The following is an 18,783-nucleotide window of genomic DNA, read 5'->3' on the forward strand; positions in this document are numbered from 1 at the left end:
AGTGTTGTCCACTTTTCAGTCTTATTTACCTAGTTGTTAAACAAAGAACTGTGAGTTTCTACCATTGGGTAGCCTTATTGATTACCTTTCACTTTTTTTCATACCTTATTTTGCGTCTTCCTAATTCATTTTCTCACCAGTCATGTTCTTTTACCTAATTGGGATCTTAATGTGATTTTACATGTTTTTACTCAGACCCTATTTTAAACTCTTAGGCTCTTGGTTCTTATACCATCTTTCTCTTAAAACATATTTTCTTTCCTTTTCTGTCTGTGGCCTTTGCAGATATGATATTTTGGCACTGGATGCCTCCTTCCTAAGACATGATCTTCTTGGGAGGGATATCATTCCCTTTCTCTCATATTTGTTCCATCTGTCAGTTTTGGCCCTCTCTGACTGTACTACCTGTGACTGCTGTTCTTGTCCAGTTTGGGTGGTCAGGTGCTACTTGGCACACCTTGCACCATTTCAGGGTTCCTACAAAAATTAATTCTTGTTTTGGGACTCATCTTCTTCTAGGGTTCTCTTGTCCTTGATACAAGATATATTTGTCAGCTCACTTAGATTGTCTATTCCTCTTACTCGTTTGTACTCCTCAACTCATTTACTTCCCAGTGATCATTGTTGCCTCACACAGTATATAAATATGCATCATGTCAGGGATAATAGAAAGTGTTAAACCCATCTACCTTTTCTCCTAAAGTATCTACTGTTGCAATAGGATCTTTGTGTAAGATTACTATGGTGATATATATATATATATATATAAGTTCATGATAGAGGAAAAAATAAATAAAAATTGTAGCCACAATACAAACATCCAACACTAGAGTACCAGTCATACAGTAGGTAGTTATGTAATGTACCCTGGTATTTAGAGATACTTGTGCAAGTAAGTCCCAATTTGCATTGGGGTACAGTATCTATCCAGTTTAGTCTCATCTTTGCTGGTCTCACATGGTTAAGAAGAAGTAGTAAAAAAAAACAAAAAAACATTGAGCAAATGTGAGTGCTCTTGCCCACAACATTCCACATCTTCACCACTTTTTTTCTGTCTGTGGCCATGTGTAGTAAAGTGGTTGCTCACAAGAAATAACAGAATATATTACGTCAATGGAGAATACAGCAAAACTGTTTATGAGATTAGCATTTTGACCACAAAATTGATATTTGAACATGAATACCAAGATGTCATGGTGTTATTTTACTAAGCCCAACATATATAATAAGTATTGTTCCCATCCTTAATCACTCTATCTTGATCTTCAGTTATTCTAAACAGATCCATGTAGTAGTAGGTCTTATATAGGAAAGATTATATGACTACCACTACACTAAGATATCTACACAAGATATGAAATGTCCAATAAATAATTCTGATTATTTCCCTACAATAAATTGTGGAAATTATTTTTATTGTACTTCTAATTTTGTTTAAATTAGTATTTCAAAATTTGCATAAATATTTTATATATATTTATTATAATATATTTAAAGTTTTTATCCTCACATTTATTAAAAATCAGTTGCTTTCTTAAACTCTTATGTTGCTACAAGTTCTACAATGCTTAAGAAGCTGTGAGTGTATAATGTTCCCTATGGCATTTGTTGGTACATTACTGTTTAAGAGAGTCAAGTCCAAAAATTTTTAATCTAAAATCATTTTTTTATCATAAATATTAATAATTAATTATCTTAATGTTTAAATAATGTACTCCAATATTTGATATAGATGTATTCTCAACCTGTAGAATTGCAAAATAAATGTTACCAACATAATTACTTATTCCTGGGTTATTAATACTAACAATATCATTAATATATCTGTATGTTTAGCTGCTAGGGTAGTCAGCTTAGAGAATTCTTTGCTCATTCTGTGGTCCCTTTGGAGAGATTCCAAGTGGGCTTCACAACATAGTGAAGAGTAGATCTAGCGATAGTTTCCTTCTCAGTGTAGTTCAGGTCACCTTCTATTATATAATGTTATTTTCCTGCTGATTTGGACAAGCCACAGAGAACTAAGTGTTCCCTATTGTGAATAAATTGTACAAAAGTGCATATACCAAACCATATAATCTAATTATTGCTCTTGTTACACTTCACCTTTCGTCCACACAATTTGTTGTGTGCATCAGCTCAGTTGATTTTGCATTTTCCTTCCCATAATGGGCTAACTTGGTCTTATTGCTTTTATACTTTCATCCGAGCAAAGATTATAACCCTGCATGAGTTGAATTCAGTCTTTACAAGTATTACTTCTCCAGTAAAGCCCCCAGTACAGGGTTTTACACTCCATGGACTTTCCCCTCTGGCACCTTCTCAAAAGAGACTTCTTTGGAGTTTTTTGGATTGCATCTACCTCTCCTCACCATATCAATGTGGGATTATAGCTACATGTGCAAATAAATAAGTGAATCATTTTTTTAAGTTAATATTTTTCTTGCCTGATGATATATTTTGAATAGTTACCCCTTCATACCTTTTATCCCTTCCTCTCTACTGCTGGTGCACACTATTTTTGCCTCATCTAAGAATTAATTTTGAGTGCAAGTACTCATGGGTATTTACTGTGTAAGAAATATGTTTTGCCCTCCTTTTGGTGAAAGGCCAGGTGGAAGAAAATTCAGTGCTAGTGGCATGAACAAATTCTCAAAGGCAGAGATGTGAGAGAAATAGCTACTGTTTGCAGAGAGAAGTATCTATCAGAAATACATTTTAAGGTAAAGAAGATGTTAACTTTCTTGTAAAACTTAAGAAGTAGTTTTTAAGATCTTCGTGATCTTTTATTCTAATTTTATGGTTTATCTATCTCATTTTTTTTTTGTCTTTTCAGAAATCGGCTTGTGGAGAGCTTTGAAAATAGTGTGACTAAATATTTTCAAAGGAGATAAATTTTTATGGATTATTGAAAATTAAAATAAAATAAGAGGTTGGTTTTAAATCATATTTTTGTTTAATTCAAACAGAACACTATTTCTTGACAAAAATAGGTGTATATAAATGTTTAGAAGTGAAAAAATAACATAAACACTGATTAATTCACACAACTAATATTCATCTAGAAAAAACAATTTGTCTAATAAAACAAAAATTAACACTTATTTAAAACAAACAGATTACATCAAAATATTTAAAAAAAGCTTAATGAAATTTGGATGTTTTTATTTTTGTACATTTATTTGTAGTTTTGTTTTCTGACTTAATGCCCTCAGTTTAGAATTGTTGATATTCTTTAGCTTGTCTGTTGGGAAGTTACTTACTTGTTCTAGCTAGCTATTAAAGATATGAAATGAGATATTTTCAGTTCTTATTCAACTACTTTTCCTCCCAAACTGTTATCACTTACAAATTGCTGATTTTATAATTTAAAATTTAATGATTTATTTTAAATAACTTTTGTATCTTTGTAACATGTTTCATTGTGGGTTTTTTTTAAGTTGTATGATGAAAATAAAGTCCAGTCCATATAATGATAAAAAATTTGTTTATTTCCTCCTTAATATTTGCTACAGGTTATTATTACTTGTATACAATTTAAGCCCAAGTTAACAAATAACATTTTCACTTTAAAAATAAAAAAAGACTTGCTAATGGTGCTACAACTTAGTAACAAACAGTCTTTCTTATATAATTTTCAAGGATAATCAACTGAACAACTGAACATATACAATAACTAACAGTGACCTGAATATTTTCCTAATTACTGAAGGTACTGAAAGTGACTCAGTGCTTAATGATTTTTGTATTTATAATATATCTGTGTTTTGGAAACTTTCTTGATAATTAACATTTGCAAAAATTCTTAATATTGTAGGTTTATTTCTGCAAGCCTTCTAAATCTATTGTCATCAACTTGTCAGCAACTTCCTCTAGTAAATAAACAAGTCAAAACATTGACAAATTTCAACAATATTTACTAGGTTAATTACATGATTTATTATTTTAAATATCATTCTCATTGATCAATGAACATTATAAAATTTGCATCTTGAAATGATTGGTGTTATTTTGCTATTATGAAAAAAAGTAATGAAGTTAACTAAATAAGCTACTGCATTGGCAAAACCACATCGGACTATCTGCTGAGTCCACCAAGGTGAATCAAACCCTGGATTTTAGCAATGTAAATTTTTAGACTTATTGTTGTACCAGCAGGGGACCAACTGTATTAGTGTGCTTCAAGATTCTTGGAATAAGAAGCATTCATGGTTTACATGTCAAAAAAGATTTATTTTTATAATATGAGTTTAACTTATTTTCACCTTTTTTATAAAACTGATTAAATTTTCTCAGTGGACACAGCAGATATGGCTTTGCTATAAGAAAACACACATACACACACTGCTCAAATTTAGGTTGGTTTAAAGAATGTGTATTAACAAGAATATCCTACTTGTTGAAAATTCAACATACAACTTTTATCTTTTTCACTTATACTAAAATGATGTACATAGGGTTATCTGTTTGTTATGTTCATTATTTCTATTTCCATGAACATATGGATATGTTTCATAAGTGTTTTTACAACAAATACAATTATGTATAGCTTTTCGGGGCTTTGTTCAATAAAATATGGTCAGGTGGTTAAGGCACTCGACTCATAATTCAAAGGTTACAAGTTTGAATCCACGTCACATCAAACATGCTTTCAGCTGTGGTGGCATTATAATGTGATGATCAATCCAGCTATTTATTGGTAAAAGAGTAGCCCAAGAGTTGGCAGTGGGTGATGATAACAAGCTGCATTCCCTCTAGTTTTACACTGCTGGCTTCGTGTAGCTTTGTGCGAAATTCAAAACAAACTAATCAATAAAATATAAATCTTTTGATATTTCATGAAATATTCTGCTTCCTAGTAATTCAAAATTTTGGTTCATAAAACGATTTAACAATATTTATAAGATGCTATTTTACATCCTGTATTGGTACTGGTACCATTTCTTTCATTCTTAATTAACCTTTGTTTTATGACTGTGATTGTTTGCTATTTTGCAACATTTCAATTCTCATTTACAAGTTTCTGTTGAAAACAACAAAATTAGTCTTAGACTACCCATCATTATAAGCTTTTCAAAGAACCTCCACTAAACATGGATATCATTTCACAAGACCATCTTTAAGCAGACCAAAGGCACAAATATCTATTATGGTTTTATCAGAAGAACTTGAAGAATGTGTTGATTAGAATTGCTATGATTCCAGTTTCTTCAGCCATATTTATATAAAAACAGTTGTTGATTTTGAGATTCAGTTTGTGAGCCTTCATCATCCTCTAATTATTATGAATATCTACATAATGGTATCAGGAAGTATGTTCATTACAATGTCTACTTTTTGTGTTGGATCATTATTCATTGTAACTGAAGCATTCACTTTGCATATGAAGAGTAATGCTTAAGGTGTGGTTATGCTGTCTCACATGTTCTGCTGTTTGAGTGTAATTTTTGCTTTCTTAGAGAATGTAAAAGGATTTCTTCTTTGAAATGTTGCATTCTTTAACCTTGTACCATTTACATTCTGATATACAAGTCTCTTTTTCAGTATATTACACATTTTCTAGTCATAAAAGTTCACCCTGATGGCAACTACACTGTTATAAGATTGAGAGTTCACTGTGAACCAAATATATAGGTGCTAAACATGTTGCCAATGATACCTTAGCTCAAATCTGCAGTCACTCACCAACATTGCCACTACATTAGCATATGCAATTTATTCTTATAAAATGAAGTTAATTCTAGCTCTCTTGGCATGCATGCTAAACTTGTGTAAAAAATCCTGGTAAACCCTGGTACCTCTAGCAGATTCAGTTTGATTGAAACTGATCAAGGAGTGTAAAGCTTTAGAACAGTGGTGCACAAACTTTTTGAGTCAGGGGCCACAAACAGGCTTCTCGTAACCGTTGGGGGCCACAAAAAAGTGAAGATTAAAATCGTCCTACAATTGTTTTACACAAGATGGGCATTACATTTAAGAACACTCAAATAATGATTACATCAAAGAATTTGCACATTATTCTAAGAAATGTTATGACATGTCAACTGTCGCAAAGTCAGTGCGATGGATGGTGCTGCATGTCATCTACGAGCTTAGAAATGTCCGGCTTGATATTTGACATTGAAAGATGCAAGACTGCTTCCAGATGATCATCAGTCATGTGATTGCGAGTGTTGTTTTTGTTCAGTTTCATATGCAAAAAGCCTGGTGTGGACAAGTGCGTTCTCTTTCAGATTAGCAAATGTATCTGGCAACATTTTGTAGAAGTCAAGCAAACTGTTTTCTCGGTAAATAGCATGCAATTCATCAGATGCTTGGAGATCAGTAAGTTCAAGCTGATATTCTGCTCACAAGTCATCCACTGACACACTGAATGGATTAGCAAAAAGTTTCATCAACTATCTGCATTGGTCAAAGTCATGAAACCGTGAGTTGAAGGATTGAATCAAGGTATCTAGCTTCCCAACATAAACTTGTGTGTCAATGCCCTGATTCTTCTGTAGCTGTGACTGAAAAGTGGGAAAGTACATAAAGTTGCCTGATGCTGTTTGCTGCTGCAACAACTGCAACTTTGTCCTGAAAGCTGAGACGTGATTTGCAAGCTGATTGAGCCCTCGTGATTTGATGAAATTAATGGTTGTAGTCACTAATGCCATCAGTGCCTGAAAACCGAGTTCTTTATCGCAAAGGTTCTGTTGGTAAATAATACAGTGCAACTTCATTAACTGTATGTTCTGCTTTCCTCGATGCTTCATCAGCAGTGCTATCAGCCCGCTACTTTCTCTGGTCATGGCTGGTGCTCCATCAGTTGTCACACTTACCAGTTTTGTGAAATCCAATGAAACACTACTACACAGTCGTACTGTCTCCTCAAATAGAGAAGATCCAGTTGTTTGATCCTTCATGGAACCCATGTTGATTAGTTCCCCTGTGATATCAAATGATGACGACACACCACAAACAAAAACTAGTAGCTGTGCTGTTGAACTGATGTCAGTCGACTCGTCTGCTGCCAAAGAGAAGTAGACAAAGTTGGCTGCTTTATTTGTAAGCTGCCTTGTCACGTCTGCTGAGAGGTATGAAATTCTTCATTGAACTGTTGTACGATTCAAAGCAACCGTCTGTAGCTTGCGAACTGCTTCCGGACACAACATTTCCGATGCAGTAATCATATATTGCGTGACAAAATCACCATCAGTGAACGGTTGACCAGATTTTGCTATTGTCAACGAAATATCGTAACTGACCTCACATGTTGCACCTAAATTTGCTGACTGCTTTGAGAAAACATTCTGCTAGTGATTCAGTGACCACTGCAGAGATTCAATTATCCAATTATATTGGATACCTTTGCCACTGCTACTGTCGAATGACAAGCAGACAAATCACGTTCTTCTGTTGTTGAAAAAAACAGTATTGCACAGTCCAATCATCATGAAACTGCCGGTTTTCATTGTCAACTTTTCTTTTACGATTAGCTGCCATTTTTGTTATGAAATAATATCAAAATAAGTAAATCTCGAAGAACAATTGGAACTTGTGAGATTTCATAATTATGGAAATATTACATCATTGCACCAATGATTAAATGCCTATGCATTAACGAGATTTGCTTATTAAATTTTCTTTATTGCTTAACACAAATATGGAACCATCCTGTATCTAATCTAATGCATATTCTTCTATAGCGCTTAATCTTCGTGCAGGCGCGAACTCTCTGTGTTTGACTTTCCTGTTGGACATCACGGGCCGGACTTTGTGCACCACTGCTTTAGAAAGTTCAGAGAAGTGATTTATATATAAAGTTTCTTGTTTCACTGATTAGGCTTTGAATTGTTCAATTAAAAATGTGTTCCTCTTTGTGCAATGTATTTTGTAGTACTTAACATCCTCAGTAAAAATAACTCATTGTTTGCACAATTTTCTATGAAGTTCTCAGTTTTGTTGCCCCATATATATTTTTTTCTGTTTAATACAGACTTAGTATTCTTTACTACGTTTTTGTTATTTATTTATTTACACAGGGGCATTTTTGCTAGAATATTGTAGATCCTAGTCTGTGGCAATTATTGCCTGATGAAATATATATTTTTTTGAAAATTTGCACTGCCCATCCTGTGACCATGCTCAATGTCAATTATTTTGTAGTTTTTCCTACTATAGTACTGGCATACAATTCCAGATGCTGCCAGTTGTTTGTTATGTATTATCTTTCAATTGTCATATGCTCAAACAGTTATGTAGTATGATTAGGTTATGCAAACCATAGAGTGTTTCTTAGGGCTGCAAGTAGTTCTCTCTAGTGGTCTTTAGCTTTATAAGTATGCTCATTCCAGACCATAATTTCAAGGACAGACATGAGTAAAGCAGACAAGGATTGCTGCCCATCTCTGATACTCTGTGGCATTGAGACTCTTCCTACTGCAGACCTGATTTACAGTTTCAGATGCCTCCAGGTATTGATTGAGTTACTCCATAAATGTGATACCTGTGCTTTTCAAAGTAAGATATAGCAGTCACCTGTTACATTGTTTTTAGTGGTGGAGTGTGGGAGTCCTTGTCACTTACCATTTTCTACCCATTGGGGTTGGAGACCATGGTGGCCTGTCACCTTGAGTAGTGCATCATATCACTCAGTTCAGAATATAGTGGTAACATTCTATGGTTGTCAGTGTTATACAGGACTTTTACCGTGGACTTAATATATAATTCCAGATATTGCCAGGTTTTGTTTGTAACACTTTGCAATGTTCATGTATATGTATCTGACAGGTTGCTTTTTCTTCTCATAGTATTCCTCCCCCTTATCATCCTCCAGGTGCACATTACTGTTGGGGTTAGTGTTGGTTCAGAATAGCATGGCCACAATTAGAATTGTGTGACACCTTCACAACTGCAGACTTGAAGTACAGTTCCAGACACTGCCAAGTCTTGGTTGAAGCATTTTGCCATCTTTCTCTCTCTCTCTCTATGTATGTGTACATACCCACATATAGAAATATTGCAGTTTATACCTCATAACTGAGATATTTCTCTTACCTACCACCCTCCAGATGCAGTTCCTGGGGAGGAGATTTAGGTGTTCCATTTATATAAGTCCTCACATATGTTCTGCCCAGTATTCCTTGTCCTGTGATGGACTGGTTTAAAATTGCCCAACACTGCCAGTTGTTGGAGTAGAGATACACTCCAGGTGTGCAGCCCCTTTTTCTACCACCAGATCTAGCAAATTTGGTGTTGGTTGTAGCTGGATGCAGTGTATGTATTTTTATTAGTATTAGGGCAGGTATCCTCTTCCTACTGAGGCCTGGAAGAACTGTAACCAAATGCTACCATGTGTTTCATAAGAAATGTCATCCTACCAGAACTTTTCTCCTTCTTCCCATTTGCTGGGAAATAATGCATTTAGTGGCAAGAATGTGATTGGGTTTAGGTTAAGCAACCAGTTTCAAGCACTTGCTGGTGATGAGGGGGGGCAAGTAAGGGAAACAAAGGGGATCACAAGGGATGACAGTGTAAAGGATAGGAAAGTTATAGTTGTAGATGACTCTTTAGTTAGGTATGTAGGTAGAATAGTATGTGGAATAAATATAAGCAGGGATACAGGTAATAAATGATAAAACGAGAGATAGTTAATGTTCTTATAGCAATGTAGTTTTTATGGTACAGTTTAGGGCTAATGATGCAAGGAAAGATGAATCTGAGGAGCTTATTGATAAGGGGATATAAGGAAAGGGATCATAGCTTGATTTTATCAGGGATACTGCCAATAATACATTTTGTGGATGAGATAACAACTAGATCACCAGAATTGAATGTGTAGAGATGAGCAAATAGGCTGGTTGGATTTGTGGGATGGTTTTAGTTTGAAAGTTAACCTTTTCAGAATGGATGGCTTACACTTAAACAAGGCAGGGACTAGCATGTTAGTAAGAACTATTAACTTGGCTGTAGTGGTATATTTAGAGCTAGACAGCAGTGAGGACTGTAACATTAGTAAAATACAAAAATATTTAACAGGAAAACAAGTTAAATGGGCATGAAGTATGAACATATTTTAAAATCTATGAGTAATTGTTCCTGTTGTAATGCTAGGAGTATTAGAAATAAAACTGATTAATTCAAACCAATTGTGATATTGTGACTATCACTGAGACTTGGTTGGATTTGAACAAGTTTGACAGTATAATTTTTTTAAATAGCATTATACAGATTATTTACAAAGGATAGAATATTAAAAAATGGGAGAGTAGTAGCTTATATGTGAGAAATCATTTGCATTCTGTTGAGTTAGAGCTTATTAAAGAAAATACAATAAGGTTTAGTCAATCGGGAATGATGTTAAGGGATATAAAGGGAAAAGTCTTGTAACTTGCATTTGTCATAGACCTCTAGGTCACAAATATGAAAGTTAATGAGAAAAGTGTAATGTGATCATAATGATAGCTCAAAAAGATGTTGTTATGGGAGATTATTAATTTGAGGGATATTGATTAGGAAAATTCTGAGTTTGACAGTGTGGGTGGTATGTTTTTGAAATTTGTTCACTATACTTTTTTAGACCAACTGGTGATGGAACCTACAATAGAAGAAGTTATATTAGATTTAACATTAGCATCCAATGTGAATATGATAGACTGGGTTGTGGTTGGTGAGCATTTACATACAAGTGACCATTACACTATTAGGTTTGGGATATTACTACACGTAGAATTGAAGAATAATACCTTGATTCCAAATTTCAGGAAAGTCAATTTTGATGGAATGAGACATGATCTGACTTCTGTATGTTGGATTAAAGAGTTGGGAAGGGATCATGAGCAGATGTGGGAAGCATTTAAGGATAATTTGATACATATACAGAACATACATATTCACTGTAAAAATTAAAAGGGCAATTTAAAGGGCAAGATAAATCACAAACAGCAGTGGACCAAGGGCAATTACAAAAATTAAATCCATAGGTCCACTGCTGTTTGTGATTTATCTTAATGATATTGACTCTGGAATGACTAACAAAATAGTAAAGTTTACAGATGCTGTTAAGATTTTTGAGGTGGCTGACTGTATCACAGATACTGCAGAGTTAAGGGAGAATTAAATAACTTGATGCTTTAGTCCAGTATGTGGCAGGTAATGTTTAACTATCCAGAATTTAAGATTATGCATGCAGGTTTTCACAGTTCAAACTATTGTTACAATTTAAATGAAAATGCATTAAATACTGTTGTTGAAGAAAAAGGATCTTGGTGTTGTGATTGAAAAATCGCTTAAGTCATTTAAACATTGTATTATAGCAAGCAATAGGGCTAATAGAATTTTTGGATAGCATCTAGAAATATTGAATACAGAACAAGGGATATTGTTTGACTGTATAGATCACTTGTAAGGCCTCATTTAGAATACTATATACAGTATTGGGCTTCCTTTTCAAGAATGACATTGAATTGTTGAGGAAGATTGAGAGAAGAGCCACTAGAGTGATATCTGGCATGATGGGATTGTTTTGTTGGGAGATACTAAAATCTCTGAACTTGTTTTCTCTTGAGAAGAAAGGGTCAGTGGTGATTTGATTGAGGTGTTTAAGATTATTAAAGGTATTAATAATACAGATACATCAAACTTTTCTGTATTTAACATTGCAAACAATAAGACAAGGGGTCATAAATTAAAATTTAGGAAGAATTAATTTTCAGAGAGGGTGGTTGGATATTGTTTATTCTTTTCAAAATCATGAATGTATTTTACACATGTGAACCTTAACCAGCAAGTGACAGCTTGTGGGATATTTTAACTTTGGTTTATTATTTGGGCTAAAATATTGCATTTCATGGAATTAGGGTAGGGATTTCTTTGAATCACAAAACTTAAGGGGTTAAACCATTTGTTGGGGGAGAGAGTTATAAGCCAAGTGATGCAACTGCTTCTGATTCTTAATATATAATATTTAATAACCCATAAAGCCAACAACCATTAATCTTTGGTTTTTCCAAGCTATAAAGTTAATAAAATCCATTAGAAATATTTAGTGTCAAGGTGTGGTTCTGTGTTGTTACTTAACATCACCATATAACCAATAGGGCTTTTCCTATGCAGTTGTTGCCTACCCATTTCAGTATATTTGTTTTGTTAATAATGTCTGTTTAAAATATTTTGTCAAGCTTTGATTATATTCATTAAAGATATTACATGTGATTATTGGTAATTTTCTAAAAATATTTTCTATGTTTTTTGCTTTTAAGTGGTGGGGAGAACATGGAATATTGCAAGAAAAACAAGAACAGTTAAATCTTCCTCACTGTACTCGGAGGATGGCTGAAGTCAAAAAAGGTAGCTATCCATCTAAACAGATAAGAGCTGGACTTGCACCACTGGCATCATTTGAAGATTTGCCATCAGATGAACTTGAAAGCCCTGATAGCATTAAAGAAGTGAAGCAGAGAGATATCAGTGGGCTAAAACTTGGTGATCTTATCTCTGGAGGTGATGGTTTTAGTTCTTCCACACCTAAAACCATGACATCATCTGAATTGTCCACTCCCCAGATTTCATCACCCATTGACAATGATGGTGATTCTCAGTGTACTCTAACTCCAAGTGATGGAGCAAAACTTTCATGTTCTTCTGGAAATACAAATGAATTTAGATTGCTAAAAGTAGGAGCAAAAGAAGGGAAGAGAAAGTCATCAGCAGGAAGCTTGCTTTCTCCAACACCTGATAGCGAATATTCACCAGCAGAAAAGTCTCATTCTAGAAAAAGTTCTTGGACAGACATTTTCCGTGGTCGCTCCCCTCAAAAATCTCCAAAGCTTAAAAAAAATGAGAGTATATCTAGTGATGAGAAAGAAAAAAGCCCCAAAAAAAAGGAGAAAAGTGGATTTTTTTCATTTCTTAAGGTAAGTGGAAGAAAAACTCCTGTGAGTAAAACTCCCACTCCACCATTATCTCCAGTTACTTTTCCAAAAAGAAAAGAAGAAAATGGATGCAAGTCTACTACTTCAGTCACTATTATACATTCAGATATACCCCTTGACTCATTTCAGAAACCTGTTGAGCAAGAACAAGGAGAAAAAACCAGTGTCTTTATTCAGGAAACAGTAGCTCAGGTAAACTGTACAGCTACTACCAAACCTGTACCAACTCAGGAAAAACAGTATATTCCATGTACTGACAAAACAGAAGAGTCTTCCATTACACAAACTCAGAAACATATTAGTGGACTTTCATCTAGTGCTCCAGATGTTCTTGAATTAATTAAAAGGCAGAAATACCTAGAAGGTTATACAGATTCTAGGATGTCAAGAATCTGCCAAAAATCATCTGAGACTTCTGGAACAATAAAAATGAGACATACTAGCAAGAAGGAATCCCCAGAAGTAGTCTTTACTGTTGGAAGTGAAGAATATTACTCATCAGGTTCAGATATAGAAATAGATGAGATTACAAAACATTTAACGACAAATGAAACTGATGATTATGAAGCAGAAATACTTCTTGCTCAAGATTTCATAGACTATGAAGACTCTCCTCCTTTACTTGCCTCTCCAACAGGTACCAGTCTTCCAAAAGTAACAACTAAGCGACAACATCTGGATGTTAGTACTATTCCAGTTGAAAGACCTCGTAGCACAACACCAATCAATATTGCCCCACTTGAAGCATATATTCAATCTGTTTCACCCTTGCCAGATCCAACTGTTGAAAAAATTCATCTAACCCTCCCAGGTGAACAGTTCAGTAGCAGACCCAAAAGTCCTAGGAAAGGACAGTTCAAAAATTGGTTTGATTTTTGTGAAGAAGGACTTCAAAGCCCAAGGATACGTAAAAGATCTCAGAGTGGTGATGAATTTGAATTTCTACCACATATCCAGTGTACAACAATTGAAGATACTCAACAGCAAAAGGTTGATCACCCCTCAGAAGATACGTCAGATTTACATTGGGAGCAAGAAATTTCTGAAGAATATTCAGTAACTCTGATGAATAAATCCAATGAAGAGAGAGAAAATTTAGATAAAGTGGATAAAATGATGCTTCTTAAAGAAGAAATAAAGGACCAAACTTTATATAATAGAGAAGGGACCAAGCATATTTATGACCAAACAAGAAATGACAATCAATCTGTGCAATTGCATTATCATGCAAACAACCAAACTGTTCCTTGCTCATGTGAGTGTCATAGTTGTGGATGTGATTGTCATTATATAACTGTTGATTTTGTAGAGCATAAAACTTTCCATGATGTAGCTGAAGAAAAGATGACAAATGACAGCCAAAGTTTGGCTGGTGCAACTGGTTTAGCAGTAAAGTGTACCTGTGACTGTCATGAAAACTCTAGTCAACCTTCAAGAAAAGAAGAGACTGAAGGAAATTTCACTTCACATACAGGTTTTAACCTCAAGCAACAAAACAGTATGTAGTTGAAATATATTGCATATACCAAACTGTACAGAAGATTACTTGGTAAGTTTTACTGAACTGTTATTCTGTTTTACTTTCTCTCTCTGAAGTATGTTGATAAGTCTGTTACAGTTTGTTTTATTTCAGACAAAATACTTTATTATTTTTGAATAGTGTAAGCCATAGTTTTTTTCTTATTAGTGATCTATATTCTGTTACTTTTTATTTCTGTCTGAGCAATTAATACATCATATTAGGATTTATTGTTTTATTCACAACATAGGAAAGTTATTCGACCCTTATCATCCAGCTAGGTTGATTGTAGAGAATATGTGTACCAAGGAGCTTGTATGTCATTACATTTGTATTCTTCTGTCTCTGTTACAGTGTGCATATACAGATTGTAAACTTAAGGTTTTTAAAAAAAATTAAATTTGATCTAACACTGTATTCTACAGTAGAGTGTTATAGGAAATAATTGTTAAACTAAATGTAAAAGAATGTTCTTTAGTATAGTACTGAAGAGTTAAACTTGATGTAGCAGTATTTTTCAGTAGAATATAAAAGTACATATGCTCAACAAATAAAAATTTCTAAGAACCAACCAAATATGATAGGCCATATCTAAAATCAGGCCTACCACTATGGAACATCAAATTTCTCTACAAACTGCATGTTACACTAATGAAGAGAACTCTTCTAATTTCACATCAAAATCACCAAAAATTACCAAAGAAACTTGAATCACAGTAATCCTGTTCAACCACATGTAAAATTATTGAAAGATGCAAGCTCAGCAGTTCAAACTAAAGAACGTAATGTTATTCACAGGAACAGGGAAGTATACAAAGGGTTAATTGCACATTATATGAATAACTTCTTTATGCTAATACAGTGAAATATTGCTGAAACTTTGAACCATGTCATCACAGGTGACATGTTTAACACTATATGTATGTATCTGCAAATTCTAGCCATATTTTACAAAGTGCTGCAAAATTATGCTTGTGGATGAAAATATATGTCACAGACATTTCCAATATATTTGTGTTGTAAAATATTTGAACAGTTTGGAGCTAAAGGATTCAAGAGTATTTTCCTTGGAAGCAAAAACTTGTTTGTTTTTAGTTATATATTAAGATACTAAATTCTACAGTTAAGTAATATTGTGGACAGCAAAAAATATTGAAGTATCCTAATTTTTAATCTCAGCTTTCTTTCTAAGATATAAATCATATTGTTTATATATAAAAGATAGTATGAAGTTGTAGTAGTGCAAGCATGTATATATGTATTCATGAGGTATGAAATAGCCACAGCAATGATAATAAGGAAATTGAAATGTATTGTAAGTTGGTCAGAAGGGAATTAATACCTGTTTATTTTGCTATTTTGGTACATTTTCTATAAGCTTCAAAAATATAATTAGAAAATGTTAGCAATATTTTGGTATTTGAGTTTTGTTGTAAACTGTATTTGATATAAGGCATGATAGCTGTGAAACCCTTGTGTTTTGAATAGTATTCATGGGTTATGGGAATACAAGTGTAACTACAGACTACATTGCTAAAGCGTATTAGTTACCCTACAGATAACAGAATCAGTGTGTGGCTTCACCTGCAGAGGATGGTAACATAAGATGTTTAGGAGTTTCTGAGTTTACCATTGCAAAATTCTGTTAATGCAGATAGTTGCAGGCTCAACATAATGTTACTAAAAATTACACAGTTTATTATAGAAGCCACAGCTGATATCTTGTGTCTAATTTGTGTTTTTTGCAAGGTTTCTAACAATCAAAAGAGCATGATGGGTCAAATGGCTTCCTCTTATTAGGAAAGTTTCATTGTTCTTAATTAAGATGCATTGGGATGTTGTTTTGATGAAGACATTTGACTCAAATGTGCTGAAACTGATATATGTGTTAATCGCATGTACTCATAACAGAAGTGCATCTACATTAATAGCTCAGTTTTTGAATAAAAGTAGCATTTAGAATTTAATTGCTCAATGTTGTTTTACCCATCTTAGCTACATCTTTTGTGTAGAAGTATTTTTTTGCAATAAATACTTTTTCATTCACGGAATGAATTTTATTCAGTTCTTTGAAAGTGGTAGTTTGTAAAATTGTAAAATATTGTTTAAACCTAAGGAATACAATGCTTTTGTTAAATATTTGTTGAAAGATGACAAACTTTTTGATAGAATTTAACAGTTGTGTTAACATTAAAAGTAAATTGTGTTATGCCATATTATGGCCATAATAGCATCTGCTATTTTGTTACACATCATAAAATATGAAATAATGCCAAATATTTTAGTTTTAATGTCACATTTGAAAACACACAGAATTAGTTAATATCACTGTGAAAGAGTGAGAAATATATCCCAAGCTTTTTGTTAAGCAACCCCCATCCTATCAAGAATGCTCTGATTTTTAGTTTAATGTAAGTAGTAAACAGCACAAGTTTTTGAAAGGAACAAAATGTTACAAGGTTCCAAAATGGAAAAAGTTTGGGTACTTAATAAACTAATTATTTTAAAAGTTATAAATTATGGAAATATTAATCTGTTTATGTATATGTCAAATGTTATAAAATTTTGGTTCGTCACTTGTTTACTTAGCAGTGCTCTAATAAGCAATAACAAATTCTTGGTGCTGTTTTGGTATAAGTTCTTCTGAAGTGAAACAAAAGATTACTGGGGGTGTTCAGAAGTTTGGCTCCTCATTTCTCCTTTAGGCCTGACATGGCCAGGTGGGTTCGAATCCACGTCATCCCAAACATGCTTGCCCTTTCAGCCGTGGTGTTGTTATAATGTGATGGTCAATCCCATTATTCGTTGGTAAAAGAGTAGCCCAAGAATTGGCGGTGGGTCGTGATGACTAGTTACCTTCTCTCTAGGCTTCTAAATTAGGGACGGCTAGCGCAGATAGCCATCGTGTAGCATTGCGCGAAATTCAAAATTAAACAAAGAAACTTCCTCTCTCACGATAGAGGTAAGGGGCTTTACTTGGAAAATAATAAATTTTTACGTGTTTTGGTTTCAAATAAAAGAACAAATAGTAGCGTCGTCTAGAATACGTTTTACTATTACTAGCAGTAACAGATTAAGTCTTATTTTTAATTTCTTTTGAGAAACAAATCAAATTCAGTGATGGTTTTTCAGGTTTTCTTCCAAACAGTAAGATTTGTTTTCAGTCTGCAGTTGCTATTTAATTTTTATACTTTGTGTGTACTTATAAATATTAATTGAAGCTTGTAATGTAAAATTTGTAATCGTATATGTTGTTAATTAAAAAAGACATTTTATTTGACTAATCGTGAGCGTTTGTAATCCTGTTACGTTGTTCTGAATAATCCGATATTTGTTAAGTGAATATGTAACATTGAACGTTTTTTTTTTTAATTTTAACGTAACTCAAAATGTATATAGCTAATGAAAAAAGAAAATGTCATGTAGGAAGTATGAAATGAAAAAATGAAAACGTTTTTTTTTCAGCGTATTGATTTTCATGTGGAACGTATTCTATGCGCTGAAGTATTTACGCCAACGCTGCCTGTAGAAACGTGTCACGTGGAAGGATTAGATTCAATCAATTTCGTTCGCTTATACTGTATGGTCTGCTGCAGATCAATAACAATCGACCGTTTTTGTTGTGTTTTTTTTTTTATCAAGAATCGCAGGTTATTTGTATTTTCTGTGCTATTGTTTGTAATTATTTTTCATGTTCAACTTATGTTCTATTTTTAAACTAAAGAATAAAAACACGTCATGTTTTTATCTTATCTATTTTAAAATCAGAAATTTAAACTTCAGGTAAATTTGTCAAAAACACACATATACAATGACGTCAGTATTTGACGTCAGAAACTGTGAAGCCTTCTGCACATCAACTCAGGGTTTCAATTTGAATGGTCAGAAGACGAGGTTGAGTTTTCGCTAATGAGAAACAAGCAATTCTTTTTAGACGTTTTAGAAAAGATTTTCTATGTAACAGTTTTGCAGTTAACCTTTGGACATTAGTTTGCCACTGAATAAGCTTTGGATTGTGTAAGTATCAGTGTTTATGATTGTCAGCATTAACAGTTAAAGCTCAGTTACATATGCCAAACGGTGGACTGTTGATGTAATTGAACTGTTATTGGTGTTCTTTCTGTAACACTAACATTACAGTGGTAGCCAACTATCGAACACGCGTTGCAACACTGATTATAAATGGTTTTGTAAACACTTAAAAAAGGTGAATTTGTGTTTGACTTCAAAGAATGACCCTTGCTGTAGTTTATATGTTTCAAAAATTGAGGTAAGTGTATTCTATATTTTTTCTTATTGTCATAAATAAACACTACCCAGGGATCTGTAACTGTTTTTTTACACGGTATCAAA

At 33.5% G+C, this 18,783-nt stretch overlaps 1 protein-coding gene across 3 annotated transcripts in view; it reads left to right on the forward strand.

Moving 5' to 3' along the window:
- The first annotated feature begins 14,321 nt into the window (after positions 1 to 14,321).
- LOC143255007 (uncharacterized) overlaps positions 14,322 to 18,783 on the forward strand; it is a 53,000-nt gene continuing 48,538 nt past the window's right edge. Inside the window, exon 1 of one of the 3 annotated variants that reach the window (XM_076510023.1) lies at positions 14,322 to 14,460. The gene's annotated coding sequence lies outside the window, so the exon portion shown is untranslated. Of the gene's footprint in view, positions 14,461 to 17,925; positions 18,701 to 18,783 lie in introns of those variants that run through there. The other 2 variants (XM_076509996.1, XM_076510013.1) reach the window with 2 other exon arrangements.

This window comes from Tachypleus tridentatus, chromosome 1 (genome assembly GCF_004210375.1).
Source record: "Tachypleus tridentatus isolate NWPU-2018 chromosome 1, ASM421037v1, whole genome shotgun sequence".
NCBI lineage: Eukaryota > Metazoa > Arthropoda > Merostomata > Xiphosura > Limulidae > Tachypleus > Tachypleus tridentatus.